The 16,485-nt window shown below is 42.3% G+C and overlaps 1 protein-coding gene across 2 annotated transcripts in view; it reads right to left on the reverse strand.

Annotated features, from left to right (window-relative positions):
* Positions 1–16,485, reverse strand: part of LRRC4C (leucine rich repeat containing 4C) — a 611,872-nt gene that overhangs the window by 375,163 nt on the left and 220,224 nt on the right. For both annotated transcript variants that reach the window (XM_083602191.1, XM_083602188.1), the window contains exon 2: positions 10,571–10,660. The gene's annotated coding sequence lies outside the window, so the exon portion shown is untranslated. The remainder of the gene's footprint in view (positions 1–10,570; positions 10,661–16,485) is intronic.

The raw sequence follows: 16,485 nt of genomic DNA on the forward strand, positions 1-16,485 counted from the left end.
CAAAGGGCATAACGAGATATTCGAAAGCCCCTAGGGGGGTGAACATCATTGTCTTCCATTCATCCCCCTTCTTTATTCGTATCAGGTTGTACGCTCCTCTCAGGTCCAGTTTCGTGAATATCTTTCCCTTCCTCACCCTGGTCAAAATGTCATCAATTCTGGGCATGGGGAAAGTCACTGGTTCTGACACGGCATTTAGCCGCCGGTAGTCCACGATCAATCTCGGTTTATCCGTGTTTTTTTTGTCCACAAAAAACACTGGGCTGCCCCCCACCGCTCTGGACTCTCTGATGAAACCTCTCTTCAGGTTTTTTGTCAATAAACTCCCTCAACTCCTGCATTTCCCTGTCTGACATGGCGTACAGCTTGCCCACGGGGAGCTGGGCCCCAGGGACCAGGTTAATTTGGCAGTCAAAGTCTCTATGCGGTGGTAGTTTATCTGCTTCCCTTTCGCTGAAGACCTTGCTCAGGTCAGCGTATTGTTTGGGCACCTTCCCTTTGTCCGCCACTTCCATCCCTGCTAGGGAGGCTTTTGCCCCTTCTGGCACCATTCCCTCTTTGCAGTGTTCCAAGCAATGTGCTGACCCAAAGGAGACCACTCTCTGATGCCAGCCCACTAGCGGGTCATGCAACGCTAGCCAGCTCATTCCCAAAATGACTGGCGCCCCTCCCAGGGTGGCTACATTGAACGCTATCCTTTCAGTGTGCCTTGCCACCCTCATAACCATTGGGACGGTCTGTAGGCTAACTTCTCCCCCCAACAGCTCCCTCCCATCGATCGTGGTGACCTGCAGGGGGTTGCTTAAAGGGAGTGTCTGTATCTGGTGTTCAGCTGCAAACTCCTTGCTCATAAAATTACAGGAGCTGCCTGAGTCCAACAGCGCCTTGGTCTTTAGTGGGTATCCGTTTGCCAGCTCTAGCAGCACCTCTATTACTAGAGCTGGTCTTGGAGGTTCCGGAGTGGGCACTTTTCTGCTCCTTGGCCTGTCTGCAGTGCCCTGACAGCGGCAGACAGGCCTTGGCTTTTACTGGCTCCTGGATTTCCTCCTCCTTCCCCCCAACAGCTCCCGCCATCCCTTGCCATTCCTTTCTTTGTGGGCAGACTCTGGCAAAGTGACCTGGCTGCTGGCAGAGGTAACATTTCTTGGCGCTCTTTCCCTCCTTCTTCCTCCCTTCACTGGGATTTGAAACTGCGCGCGCGCGCGCTGTTCCAACTTTCATCGGCTCTCCGGGCGGGAAACTGGGTTCTGGAATCTCTGGAATGCGGAAATCCCTCCAACACTCTCCTTTCCCCTCCCGCTTCTCCAAGGCTCTTGCCTCCTGGCGCGCTCCAATGGTCAGCGCTGATTTGGTCAGCTGGTCCATAGACTCCGCCCTGGGCGCCCGGGAAAGTTCGTCTTTCACCGCCGAAGAAAGCCCCTCTTCAAAGAGCATTTGAATGGGTTCCGCCGATAGGTCCCACCCCAATTTATGTATCAACATTGTAAACTCAGTCCAGTACTCACGAACCGATCGGCTCCCCTGTTTGCAAGCCATCAATTGTCTGCGCACCAGTCCCTGTTCAATCTCGCTGGAAAACATCAAATCCATGGCGCGAAAAAACTTCCCCGCGTCCTTCAGCATGTCACTATTCCCTGCCATCAGGGGCCGGACCCAGTCTCTCGCCCCCCCTTCGAGATGGCCAATCACAAACGCCACTCGCGATGCCTCATCGGGAAAGTCGTTAAACTGCAGTTCAAGAGCATACTGCATCTCTGTCCTAAAGGCTTGGTAGTTCCTGGGGTCCCCCCCAAACTTCTGCACCATTCCTGGCATCTTTCTTGCTAGTGTAGCGCCTTTTGCCTTTTCTGCATCCTGCGCCCTCCTTTCTTCTAGCCTCGCCGTTTGCATTGCTAGCTGGAGTTCCAAAACTCTGCACCTTTCTTCCAGAGTTGGACCTTCTCCAGCTCCTGCTGCTCCTCCGGCTCCAGCTGGGTTGCTCATGATGCCTCTCTGCACAAGCTGCTTTCAGGGACTGTCCGATTGCTGTGATGGGATGGTGAGCTGCTTGTGCGTAAAATCCTGATCCCTCAGAGTTTGGCTAAGTTCCCAAACCTCTGTCTGTGATGGAGCTCCTTAAGCATGGCTCCATCAATCGCTCGTTGAATCGGACAGTGGGCGTTTACGGAACTTCTTCCAGCATAAAAGCTCCTTGACGGAAACGCGTCTTCTGGACTCTCGGCGTGACAGTTTCCGCCGAGGAGTGGGTGTGCCTATGGGAGGTCCTGAAACCTCTCCACTGTTCCCGCTTGAAGTATCTCTGAGCTCTCCCTCCGACTCACTTTCCCTTGTAACTCCACTTCTCCCCCTGCTGGTCCCCTCCTCCGCTGAGTGGTCTCTCTCACCCTCCATGAGCCCTTTCACCTCCTTCGTCTCAGATGACAGTTCCCTGACAGGTAAGACTGGGAATATCTCCTGTTTGAAACCCTGCAAAGCCTCTGCCAGTCAAAATAGACAATACTGAGCTAAATGGTCCAATGATCTGACTCAGTATAAGGCAGCTTCCTACTTATCTAGGAACATGTAATGTTACTCACAGATTTAGACAATTGAAAATCATAGACGCCTAGACACTGAAGATCAAATACAATAGGTTAGATTCAAATTATGTGAGAAATTGACTGATGCAATGTCACTTCGTACCCTCTCCTCTTCACTGCAGACCCTTAGAATGTCATTAATATCTGTTGGAAGAGTTGGGAAACCTGTTTGGACAAGGTAACTCACTCAGTTCCTGCCAGTTCCCCTCTCCTACACCAACCAGATGTGGCACACACATCCTACACCATGCTGGATGGCCCTGTAGCCTTGTGGAATAGTTTTTGGGAGTCACAGGAGACAGCAGTGGAAAGGAAAACTACGAATATCCTATTGTGTGAGCTGCTATTTACTTCAATCCAACAGTGTCCTTCAACTAGAAGATGGCCTCTTCTGCTCGTGGAACTGCTATTTTTGATGAGCATTGCATGAGAAAAGTGATCACAATCCTGAAGCGGTTCTTCCAGTTGCACAGCTTCTCAAGCAAGACCTTTGCACAAGCTCTTTTCAATATTTTGAATCTAGAATCTTTATGACAGAGGAGGGGTGGGGAAACGTTTTCAACTTGAGGGCCATGTTCCCTTCTGGTCAACCTTCCAGGGCTACATGCCACTGGTGGGTGGGGCCAGAGGCAAAAGTGGCCACATTTAGAGACCAAATCAGAGCAATGAACGTGAATCATTATAACCATATTCAAGTTTCCTTGCCTTTAAGCACCCCTCTTTGTTCTCCATCCAGGCAAACAAGAAGCATCAATCTATATGAGACCCTGGAGAGCCTCGGTCAGTCAGTGGAGACAAAACAATAGGACCAATGGTCTGAGCCAGTATAAGGCAGCTTTCTATGTTTCTGTCTTCTATGTTCACATGGGCAATGTTTTTAGTAATTTCTTACAGGTATCGCTTGCATGAAAGAAGCCAATCCTGTCAGCCAATATGCCACTTGATCAATACATTTTCTCTGCATGAACACACACAGAATGAAGACTATATCAGAGAGGAAGAAATATTTGATCTGTGTAGCAAGCTAACAGCAAGAACAAGGAGCGACGGAAAGTGGCCTCCAGGTGAAAACCAACTTGTCTGCTCCAGCTTCTAGGCTTCGTTGCCTAGATCCTCATGACTTCTAAAGATATCATTCCTTTATACATCTCATAAGGTTCATCCAACTCTGTGCTTTGAAAAGCACACTTTCCACAAGGAAAAAATGCCCTCTGTCATTGCTTTGATATACAGTTCATGGAAAGCAAAGCATGTCGGCATGATTGAGGGCACTCGCTGCTGATTAGCGGAGGAACTATGCTGAGGCTTGCTACTTCCAAGCTTAACATGGTATTTCAGATATTTCACTTATGTTGCCTTGAGAAAGCTAGTGGCAAAGCTTGTCCAAGTTGTTCCACAAAGAAGTGAAGTGATCCAATGTCCGCTTCATTGTATGCAACTGAAAATATATATATATGAAGCAATTCTGCCAGTTTGATTAACAGGCAAGACTCTACAGGGAGACAACTATAATCATGGCTGTCAGAGCCACACTTTACTGTGTTCAGCATTCAGATTATTCCACAATCCTACCAAGGTGGAAAATAGGGATCAAACTTTCTGAAAATCTCAATGTTGAGCTTGTTAACAAATATTCTTGCTAATTGTCGTCTCCCTCCTTGATCTTGACTTTTTCCTTCTTCTTCTAGGATCTTCTAAAAGTAAAATGACTCTTGAATATTTTATGCATTATTGTATACCATGGTCAAGAAGGTAGTTTTTGCATGGGCTGTACAGGGTAGTGAGGTGCAGTTGGGGCTCATGAACCTGGGAAGGCAGTCCATCTAGGAAAAGGAAAACTCTAATCCTAAATGTCCATTGCCTTGTGTGATATCTTTGGGAAAAGAAAAGGCTAAGGAGCAAACCCTACACAGATCTGAAGTGGAGTCCCTAAGATGACGGGCTGGCCCCTTGTATGCCTCTTTGCAGCAATGGAGCATGCCTTTCTCCAGGAGAGAGAAATACTTTTATTTGTTAGAAAAGACACCCCCCCCCAACACTTATGAATCCAGGAGGCAAGCATAAATCCATACATTAGTAGCAAGAGAACATATAATTACTCCTGCCAAAAATATGTGCTTGGAATGCAAGGATTCAAAATCACTTTTATTTCAAATTACTTTTTTAAACAGTATGATTTGCTGAATGTATTATTATGGTCTCTTCAGATGAAAGAAAAAACAGATTAATAGCAAAGAACATATTGATTGAAATGTAATTTCTATTACCACTGCTAAAAGGTGTTTTTGCATGCAAGTTGTAGTTTCAGTAAACAAAGCTTTTGTGCATGTTGCTATAACATATTGTTGCACATTTCTATGCTATGTTTTCGCCCATTTATACAAAATGGTAAATAATAGTTCACAATGTTCAAGTGCAGCATTTGCTGCCTTTTAATTTATGGTTACCAGGCATCCCCGTTTCCCGGGGGCAGTCCCCGGATTTACAAATTTGTCCCCAGACAAAATCCATCCCCAGAATGTCCCCGGATTTCATTTAATGTCCCCGGATTTATATTTTAAGTGTTGTAGATTTATTAGTAGGGAATGAATGTTGCGTGATTGGTTCAACGGCACAAGACACATCATATGGGGACTTCTGGCAAGGCAAAATGGCGGATGCCACAGCAGCGAGCAGCTCCTGAAGCCAGCCAGAGCCAACTGCGCTACCAGGCTGGCTCTGGGCTGCTGAGACTTCTGCTGCTGCTGCTGCTGCTGCCACTCCCAAGGGGGGAGTGGGGATGCCCACCGCATCAACTGGGGGAATTATTGCCCCCCCATGACCCAAATCGAGCCGGGATTGAGAACACTCGGCCACCCAGCCGACTGCCCAGCAGCGCTCCAGGGCCAAAGCAGGAAGAAGGAGGAGAGGAGGAGAAGGAAGAGAGAGAAAGAGGAAGGAGAAAAAAGAGGGGAGCCCCAACCTTGCCGTGCCACTGAGGAGGAGAGGTAGGAGAGCACCTGGAGGGCACGGACACGTGGTTGAGCCCAGGCCCGACCTGAGCCTACTCCACGGTGGCTAGCATTCCAAGAGAGCAAGTCGGGGCCCAGAGAAAGGCTGTGCGACAGAGGAGACCACAAAAGAGAAGATATTACTTCTTAATTTTTTTAAAAAAATAACTTTTTTAAAAAAAACCAAAACTTTTTTTTTCTCTTTTCAAGAAAAAAAAGTGTCCCCAGATTCCTTGAAAAAAATCTGGTGACCTTATTTTAATTAGAAAATGGCTCTTACAAGACGAACATGCAGGCTCAGAGTGACTGCTTCTCATATGGTGAATATGATTTTGATGACAAAAAAGTAACATATAATATGTTTTCTGGATCATGTCTCTTCCCAACATCAGTGTAATAAATGACTTTATAAATCCCAGATTCAATTAGACTTGATATCAATTAGATATCAATTAGACTGCCATCTCAAATGTACTATGGACCGGTGATGTGTAAAATAAGGGGCATACAAAGCCACCACTTTATAAATATAGGCACACTTGAGCTAATTGAAATACATTGAATTTTGAGCTCATTGAAGTATGTTGAATGTTGAAGATTTATATTTAAATCTTCAATAGGTTGTTGAAGTATATTTATATACTGTTCTTTGGCCAAAAGCTCTCAGGGTATTGAACAACATGTTAATACAAAAGAAAAATACAATAAAAGTAAAATACATCAATGGAAACAATGTAAAATAGCAAAATCAACGATGACATGCCATTCACATTTGTGCCCATTTTATTTCCATCATGGAAAGGGGAAAATCCATTCCCTTCTGCAGATCTCGTTATGTTCTACTATGGCATGGGTTGCCAATAGAGTGCCCATGGGCACAATGATACCCATGAGGTCTTCCATCATTACTCGCAAAAACTCTGCCAGAAACCAAGCTGCCATCTTGGTCATGATGTGGTGAGATGGTTACCTTTTTACCTCTTAAAAAGTAGATAGAATTGAAGAAGGAAATTGGAAGAGTGACACTGTTTCCCACTTCTCCTTTCAGCTCTATATACTTTTCAAGGCTCAGATTAATTCTATGGGGTGCAACTTTTATGCACATCCCTTGGAAAAGCAGTGTGTGTGTGTGTGTGTGTGTGTGTGTGTGTGTGTGTGTGTACTTAATGTCTTTCAGGGGGCTGCGGCTGCTAATCTGGGGAAGTAGGAAGAGCTGTGTCAGACAGCACCCACACCACTCGTTCACAAATCAAAATATGCCTATGGATATAAAAAAAAAGTTGCTGAACCTTGTATATCCTGTAAATGAAAGGCCATCTCTTTGTATTGGTAATCAATATGATCTTTACATGGCATCAGGCAGAATTTGTATCACATATGACAAAATTCCGGACAGGTCTCTCATTTCAAGTGTGTGGAAATTATGCATTTCATTCTATGTGAAATATGTATAAATGCATTTTGGTACTTCATTCCCTTAAGGCCTTATTAGGAAAGCAGGTGTGAGCAAACTTTTTCTTTTGGGCACTTTGTGAGGTATGTGGCATCCATCCAGCCACATGCAGCAAGGGCATTTAGCTATTGATATGGAGACTGAATAACTAATAGCCCGATTCTGCTTGTCACTGTATCTGCAAACAGGCATATAGGAAAAGACACAAGGTCTGCTATGCCATCACATCACCAGCGCCTGTGTCACTCTGCTGTTGACACAGGCAGATTCAGAAAACCCAACTAACACAGTCAAATGGGTTGATGTTACTCTACGAACAAGACACCGCCTGTGTGCTGTAGCAGCAATTTAGTGTTGCTTAGACAATACATAGTTTTAAAGAAAGAATTTGAAATAGTGGTGCCAAATGACCATACAATTCAAGAGATACAGTCCGCGAGACTTCTAAGCAAAGCTATGAAACCTTTTTCTTGTATTTCATGGGATTTTGGCCCCACTGTTTATGTTTTTTTCTCTTTGTGTTTCTGACAACCGAGGATAACACTTCAAGCATCTGATGAAGTAGGCTCTAGTTCATGCCACAATAAATTTGTTAGTCTTTAAGGCACCAGAAGACTCTTTGTTATTTTTGCTGCAACAGACTAACACAACTACCCTTTAAAAGTTGCAGGGAACAAATAATGATAAGCAATAAACAATGTGCACAGGGCTTTGCAGCACATTTTCTAGCTTGCTTGGGAATACATAGATAAATAGCCACTCCTCAAAGGACATCAAAATGACAGAATTAAACATTCATTCAAAATCCAGACATGGTAAGTGAGACACCAAAATTGTAGTATTCATTCACCCCAGAGCAGAAGATCTGAGAACTCTCAGTATGAAACAGGTTTTGGCTCTCAGCAAACCCATCCAACTTTTTGGCAAACAGGATCTGCAATGTGAGACATGCTTTTGCAACGTCAGGACAGCATCACTTGGGACGTTGCTACAGTAGAAGCTAGAGCAAAAAGCCTCTTGTCCTTCTCTTGTGTATTAGTGCAATACCTCTGTGCACATCATTAATATTACTTAGTACGTTCTCAGTGCTAAAAGAGATGTACACTTTGATTAAACCTGTCTTTGGCTCTGTAGTTTAATATGTGGCATCCTGCAGCATAAAGGTCACCATGGTGCTATTTCTGGGGAGAAGAACTGATCAGACACCAGGTCACTCCACTGATTATCTGGGGCCTTTATAATTTTCTTTGCTAAGCTTTATTAATTATCATCAATCTTGGTCTGCGATGCCCTTTAAAAAGTAAAAGGCTTGAGTTTTCCTAGATGTATGGATGTCTACTGAGAAACAGTTCTGTGATAGAGACTAATGCTTTGAGCTTAGGAGATTTTTTTAAACAAAAACAAAAACCACAAAACCCTAAGGTGCCTGCAACCAAGGCAGACATCACAGTGAAACATGTGAGAATCCTAGATCTTTGCCACACACCAATGAATAAGATACTGACAACTGTTTGGGGGGTATAAAACCACAGATTTACTAATAAGTAAGCATGAATCTGCAAGGAGCATGAATTAAAACTCATTATCCCCCTGTAGGGACGCGGGTGGCGCTGTGGGTTAAACCACAGAGCCTAGGACTTGCCGATCAGAAGGTTGGCAGTTCGAATCCCCGTGACGGGGTGAGCTCCCGTTTCTCGGTCCCTGCTCCTGACACATCAAAGTGCAAGTAGATAAATAGGTACCGCTCCGGTGGGAAGGTAAACGGCGTTTCTGTGCACTGCTCTGGTTCACCAGAAGCGGCTTAGTCATGCTGGCCACATGACCCGGAAGCTGTACGCCGGCTCCCTCGGCCAATAAAGTGAGATGAGTGCCGCAACCCCAGAGTCGGTCACGACTGGACCTAATGGTCAGGGGTCCCTTTACCTTTATCCCCCTGTGAGGTTGACTAACTCTAGGTGCCCCAGACTTTGCTTTCTCAGATGGACAACACTGCCGGACTCCAGTCCACAGATTCATAAAGTGGCTGATGTGCAGCCTTCACTGTTAGCCAGCTTTAAAAGCAAGCAGATGGAATCCTTGGCTGTTCCCTACTGGACAGTGTTCACAGGGAAGAAGAATCTGAGATTCAAGTGAGGTTATTCTCCTTAACCACACTAAGCCAGGCAGCATTACGATTCAGTGTTGCAAGGCAGCTCTTCACCCAGATGATGCCTTCAACTGCTCATCAAAAGTAGCTCTAGACCCTACTCTGTTTAGCCCAACCTGGCAGCTGTGACAAAAGGAGAGACCACAGAAAGCCTAGGCAGCAAAGAATACCACATCCTAGTCAATCATATAGTGTGAAGTAGGTGAAAAAGGAGAACAGGGACAACCAATCTCAAAACCAACAAAAATTTACCCCTTGGCTCCCCAAAAGGCAGGGAGCAATGAAGCCCACTGTGCAAAGGGAAGGGTGGAAGGGGGGCTGTGCCAGGGATTAAGAGAGCAGGGATTAAAAGGCACACTTGACACTACCCATCATTGGCTGTCCTATGATACTGACACAGGCCAACTAAAGCCACCCAGAAGTCTCTCCTACTACCCAAAACAGATGGCACATTCAAGGCTCAGTGGAGTGGCATTCTCAGTTTATATCCAAACTAATTCCGGAGGGGAAAACCCCCAGAGAGAAAAAACAAAGTAATACAAGCATCCAGACATTCTGCCTCCATAATTTCTCTGGTAGCCTGCATTTCATTTCATTTCATTTTTCTTTTCTTTTTCTTTATATATTTATAGACCACATTTCTAGACAAAGTCCTCTCAAAGAAGCAGGCTACACTATCTACATAAAATTACAATGTTAGATTGTATTAAAAACCAACATTTCAAGAAGTACAAAGCAGTTTAGCTGGTATACCCAGAGATTTGAGAAATAATAAACACCCTTCTTATGGAAGTACAAAAGTCTTTCTTTGGAATTGTCAGTTATTTATCTTCTCTGAAGGTGGACATTTTAATTATGTACTAAAGGAGATTTGTGGCTTTCTGTTGTTAAGTGCTCTCTCAAAGCACTGCAGTGACCTAGCCCAGCACAAAACACCTATCTTACGAAGCTACAGAATAAAGCACAATGGAAATATATGGGTGGAGATGTACAAAAGTCTATGGAAAATCTTCCCAACACCTTTTCAGAAGCCTCCGGAATTCCAAAACATCTCTTTACTCTCCACTGATTTCGAAAAGCAATTTGGAGATTTGACACCATAAGATGCTAGGCATAGAAGAAAAAGGTTACACTTCTCATTTACCAGTGAATGGCTTTTGGTTCTCATGAGTTTGAAGAGCAGCTTGTGACTTCTAGGAAGTACTTTCGCAAATCACAGTTGGGGGGAAATGAGCATGTGTTCCTAGCCTTGCTATATATGGCTTGGTCTCATGTTAATTTGACAGCTTACATCAACTAGGAATTCACAGTAGGGAATCTTTCTGATGAAAATCAAAATGCATTTGCTAACCAACTTTGACAGCAGAAGTTCCACTATAAAGCAATTAAGCAGTACACTCACATAATATTCAGCATATCCAGTCAAATGACATCTTCTTTGGCCTCCATATCTTTAAGCCATCATGATCTTTTGTATGAGAGAAATTCATTTCTGAAGAGAAGAAGAAAAACCAAAAGTTAAATAGACTTAAATAAAAGATCTTTGCATGCTTCACTAATTTCTGTGGGGACTGAATGTTCATCAGATGGCACCCCAAGAACTAAAAAGCAAGCAAGCAAACAAACAAACAAAAACAGAATTCTTAAGATACCAAAGTTACAAATAATGAGTGGGCTTCAACTGGTGCCCTAATATTCATGGAAGGGCTTTTGATCCAATGGATGTGTCCACAGATGGGAAAATAGAAGAGGGAACTTTTGCCAAATACTCTTCCCACTGCTCTCCCAGTGGCCCCACCCAGCATGAGCACCTGAGAGCTGGGGAACTTTCCAGAAGAGGGTGAAAGATGGCATGGGGGTTGCAGAGGGAAATGGGCAAAAATTGCCTTCCCTCTTAGGGCACAGACCAAAATCCTTCTGTTAACTCAAGTCATACTGTGAATGACTAAGTGCTTTCATAAAGAAAATCAAGGAAATAGTCTAGTGTCATCGGTGAAAAACTTCAGGTTATTTAATACTTTAAAAAAAATAAACCAGTACTAAAATCTGATCATTTCCCTAAGAAAGTGGGATATATTAATATATTTTAATTGCTTCAGTGATTCAAAGCTCATCAAGAATACTAATAAGAATAACTATGAACAGAAAGATAGTATGATAGGTAATTGAATAAAGTCCCTCTTTTTGCACAAAGACTTGAGTACTTGAAAAGATACTGGTGTCAACATGTATATCTTCATGAAGTGAGAGGAGCTGATATGATACAGCATTGCTATTTTCCCGCTTTTCATGGAGCAATGCATATGACATTCTATATCTGTGTATTTGTGAAGGCATAATCTCCTGCATTTTTGCAGGCAGCAAGGAATAATGGGTTGGATTCATACTTTGTCATTCTTAGACTCCCTGCTGAAATAAGTGAGGCCCTACCTGTATTGGCATTCTGATAGCATTCCCTTGATCTTTTGGCCTACGTGTCCTGTTTTAATTCTTGTGCTGTTTTAACTGGCTTGTTTATCACATGTTTTATTTATAGATGTTTATAAATGTTTTAGTATTTTGTTTTAAGTTTTAAGTATGTTGTTCATATTTTAATGTTTACATATTTTTGCATTAAGTAGTATGTACATATGATGATATTAATAGTAATAATGATCCCACTGAACTCACTTCAGACTTAGTAAATTAGTAGGTTGTGTCTACTCTAAGCAGATAAAGTATGGAGCTTTAGTCTCACCAATGAAATCAATGGGACAAGTTAGTAACTACCGCGGTTTCCGAACATCATCCATTCAGGAAGATTGTTCAACTTCCGAAACATTAGAAAACCGATGAGCAAAGGGCGGCCTGCCAATTCAATAGAGAAAATTGTGAAAAACAACAGATACATGTAGTGGAAGCCATTCAACTTCCAAGGCATGTTTGAAAATGGAAGCATTTACTGTACTTTCAGGTTTTTGGCGTTCGAAAATTGAAACATTTGGCAATGGATACGGCTGAAAACTGAGGTACCACTGTAATTTCAATGGGAATAAGGTTGCTCAGAGTTGTTGGGAGACCAACATTTTTCTCACAGAGCTACAATTCTCAGCACTCTTTAACTATCAATCCCTCTTCACAAGGAACTCTGAGTTGCGGTGAATGTATAGTGTGAATATGGCCACAGTGAGAACCCAGCCAGTCTCTCCTCATCCTAAATTGACAGAAGGAACACCTAGTTGCATGTAATGTGGAGCAGTAATTGTGCAAAGTGACAGAAATACTGATGATTGAGGGGCTGGTAATGGCTCAGAGAACCAATAGTGAGGAAGGCACCCTTCATAGAAATCAGTATTTCAGGAACCCAGAAACAATACCTGGGGCTTTGTCCTGTGAGGCTAGGAAGCTTGTAAAAGAAAAGGAGACTGGCCAAATGGGACCCAGGCTTTAATGAGAAGCTGAAATGGAATCATCTTGGGGAAAATAGCAGCCAAACTTATTCTGGGCAAGGTCTGTTGGTCAGTTGAAATTCCCATTGTCCCCTGCCCATCCCTGCTTCATCTGCATTAAGAATGTCATCCAAGCCCTTGCACAAGGGCCAGTGAACGACAAAGAAATTGAAGAATTTCTTAAAAAATATGGATTACAAAAAATTTCGGAACAAGATAAAGTGATTTTGAATCAGAAGATAACTGATCAAGAAATTGAGGGAGCCATTCAAAATATGCAATTGGGAAAATCTCCAGGACCGGATGGACTGACCTCCAGATACTACAAAGCTTTGAAACAATGGCTTATGCAACCGTTGAAGGAGGTCTGTAACGAAATTTTGGAGGGGAAAAAGGCACCTGATTCGTGGAAAGAAGCATATATTACGCTTATACCAAAGACAGAGACGGAGAAGAACCAGGTCAAGAACTACCGCCCTATATCATTACTCAATGTGGATTACAAAATCTTTGCAGATATTTTGGCAAAAAGACTGAAAAGAGTTTTGGTGGGGGAGATTCATAAAGACCAAGCGGGCTTTCTTCCAGGAAGACATTTGTCAGATAATGTGAGAAATATAATAGACATTATGGAGTTATTGGAAGTTAATATTAATACTAAGGCAGTATTAATATTTGTGGATGCGGAGAAAGCCTTTGACAACATTTCTTGGAGTTTTATGAAAAAGAATCTCCAAGGGATGGGGGTAGGCCAAGGTTTTGAAAATGGTATAAGTGCAATTTATTCTGAGCAAAAAGCAAAACTGATTGTAAATAATGTGGTCACTGAAGAATTTGCTATTGAAAAAGGGACACGACAGGGATGCCCAATATCCCCACTACTTTTCATATCTGTCCTGGAGGTTCTATTAAATATGATTAGAGAGGACCAGCTGGTTAAAGGGATTCAGGTCGGAGCTAAACAGTACAAACTGAGAGCATTTGCAGATGACTTAGTTTTAACCTTACAAGAGCCAGACACTAGTACGAAAAGAGTTTTAGAACTAATACAAGTATTTGGTCAAGTAGCAGGTTTTAAGTTGAACAAACAGAAAACGAAAGTACTGGACAAAAATCTAACAGCTGTTGAAAGGGAAAAGTTCCAGAGTGAAACTGGTTTAATGATAGCAAAGAAGGTGAAATACCTGGGGATTAATTTGACATCTAAGAATGTGAATCTTTTTAAAGATAACTATGAGAAATGCTGGACAGAAATTAAGAAAGACCTAGAAGTATGGTCAAATTTGAGACTTTCCTTGTTAGGCCGTATTGCTGTTATTAAGATGAATGTCTTGCCTAGAATGTTGTTTTTGTTTCAAACATTGCAGATTTTAGACAAAATGGATTGTTTCAAGAAGTGGCAAAAAGACATATCTAGATTTGTCTGGCAGGGCAAAAAGCCCAGAATAAAGTTTAAGATATTAACTGATGCAAAAGAAAGAGGGGGGTTTGCCCTGCCGGACTTAAAGCTGTACTATGAATCAGCGGCGTTTTGCTGGCTGAAAAGTTGGCTGCTTCTTGAAGACACAGACATTTTGGATTTGGAAGGGTTTAACAACAGATTTGGTTGGCATGCATACATATGGTATGACAAGGTAAAAATCCATCAAGGTTTTAAGAACCATATTGTTAGGAAAGCATTGTATAAGGTTTGGACTCGATACAAAGATTTGCTGGAAAACAAAACCCCCAGGTGGTTGTCACCAATGGAAGCTAAGGAAGTGAAAAAACTTAATATGGAATCCAAATGGCCAAAGTATTGGGAAATTATAGAACATGAGGAGGGGAAAGTGAGATTACAGAGTTATGAGAAGTTGAAGTCTAAAGTAAGAGACTGGCTACATTACCACCAGATAAATGAAGTTTTTAAACAGGACAGGAAAATTGGCTTCCAGGTGGAGAGGTCAAAATTAGAAACAGAGCTTTTGGAACCCAATACTAAGAATTTGTCAAGAATGTATAACTTGCTGTTGAAATGGAATACACAGGATGAGATGGTTAAATCAGCTATGATTAAATGGGCACAAGACATTGGCCATGACATTATGCTTGCTGACTGGGAACAGTTATGGACTACCGGTATAAAGTTTACGGCATGTAATGCCTTAAGAGAGAACATCATGAAAATGATCTATAGGTGGTACATGACCCCAGTCAAGCTAGCAAAAATTTATCACATGCCCGATAATAAATGTTGGAAATGTAAGGAAACTGAAGGTACTTTCTACCACCTTTGGTGGACGTGCCCAAGGATCAAGGTTTTCTGGGAAATGATTTATAATGAAATGAAAAAGGTGCTTAAATGCACGTTCGTGAAGAAACCAGAAGCCTTCCTCCTGGGTATGGTAGGCCAATTGGTGTCAAGGAAAGACAGGACGTTTTTTATGTACGCTACAACAGCAGCAAGAGTATTATTAGCAAAGTATTGGAAGACACAAGAACTACCCACACTGGAAGAATGGCAGACTAAGGTAATAGACTATATGGGACTGGCTGAGATGACTGGCAGAATCCGCGACCAAGGGAAAGAGACGGTGGAAGAAGATTGGAAGAAGTTTAAAATCTATCTTAAGAACTGTTGTAAAATTAATGAATGCTAAAATGTTTTGGGTAATGCAAAACAGAATTGCAGCGACTAGCAATTGGATATGAGAAATAAGATCTAAAGAAAGTCTTATATGGAAATTAGGGGATGCTGAAAAGATTGATAATAGGGATGCAGAAAGGGGAGGTATGGGGAAGTCGCCGAAAGAAGGTCAAGGAAAAAATGTTAAGAAAGTATACGTGTTTATATGTTTGTTTGTTTATGTATTGTCTTGTATTGTCTTTTATTATGTGTTTAAAACCTAATAAAAATTTTATAAAAAAAAAAAAAAAAGAATGTCATCCAAGCTTGAAGTACAGCCATTTTTAGATAGATGAAGTTTAACTTCATCTATCAACCTTGCTCTATGGTCTAAGCAGTGAAGCAAAGAACACTTTTTCAAATTAAACATTAAGCAGTTATTTATGGAGTCGGAACACAAGTGCTAATGTTGACATTTGGTCAGAACACAATGGCAAAGCCCTCTGCTGTTTCATGAAGAACATAATGACTAATGAGGTTTGTAACTACCACAATTAGTCTGGATTTACATCTCAACCGGAAGACTAAGCTACACTGTGGCTCCCAAAGCACATTTTGTAAAGGTTGTGGTTAAGTGTTGCCTCAGATGTGAAAAATGAAGCCTAGTGACCACCTTGTTTTGAGTTGTAGACGTCAATTGGCCCATAACCTGAGAATTGGGCCCGTCCTCTGTTGTTGGTACTACTCTACATTTCAGTCAGTGTGATCAGAAAAGCATGCACAGCTCCAGCAGTGTCTTCAGCATAACACCAGAGGTTTCCTGCTTTCCAATAATCAGCTTTCTCCAGAGTTCCTGGTTAAGAAAACTCCTTACCCATTCAGTTCAGTTTAGAATCTAAAGTGTTTATTGTCTCATGACACAATACAAGCACAGACACACTAGCTACATAAACTTGAAGAGATGCCGGTACACCTCTACTATAATACCGTTATTCTGGTTTTAGAAGTAAACCTTGTGAAAATACAAGCAGACAGAGATTCACTAGCACTTTAGCATACTAGCTCACCATGCTAAACTGAACCATATAACATTGGACCTTCAGCTTTTCCACATCAATTCAATTCAACGCCTTCCAAATAAGTCAGGGGGGAAATGGTTCACCATGTCTTTTGTTAATGTTATATCTCTGCTGGGGTTCTCTCACCAAAGACTACTTGCCCCAAACTTGGGTCCTGGATTCCAACCAAAAGTGAGGTAAATACGTTATCATCAACAACAACAAC

Source organism: Podarcis filfolensis (genome assembly GCF_964270895.1).
Source record: "Podarcis filfolensis genome assembly, chromosome: 1".
Taxonomy (NCBI): Eukaryota; Metazoa; Chordata; class Lepidosauria; order Squamata; family Lacertidae; genus Podarcis; species Podarcis filfolensis.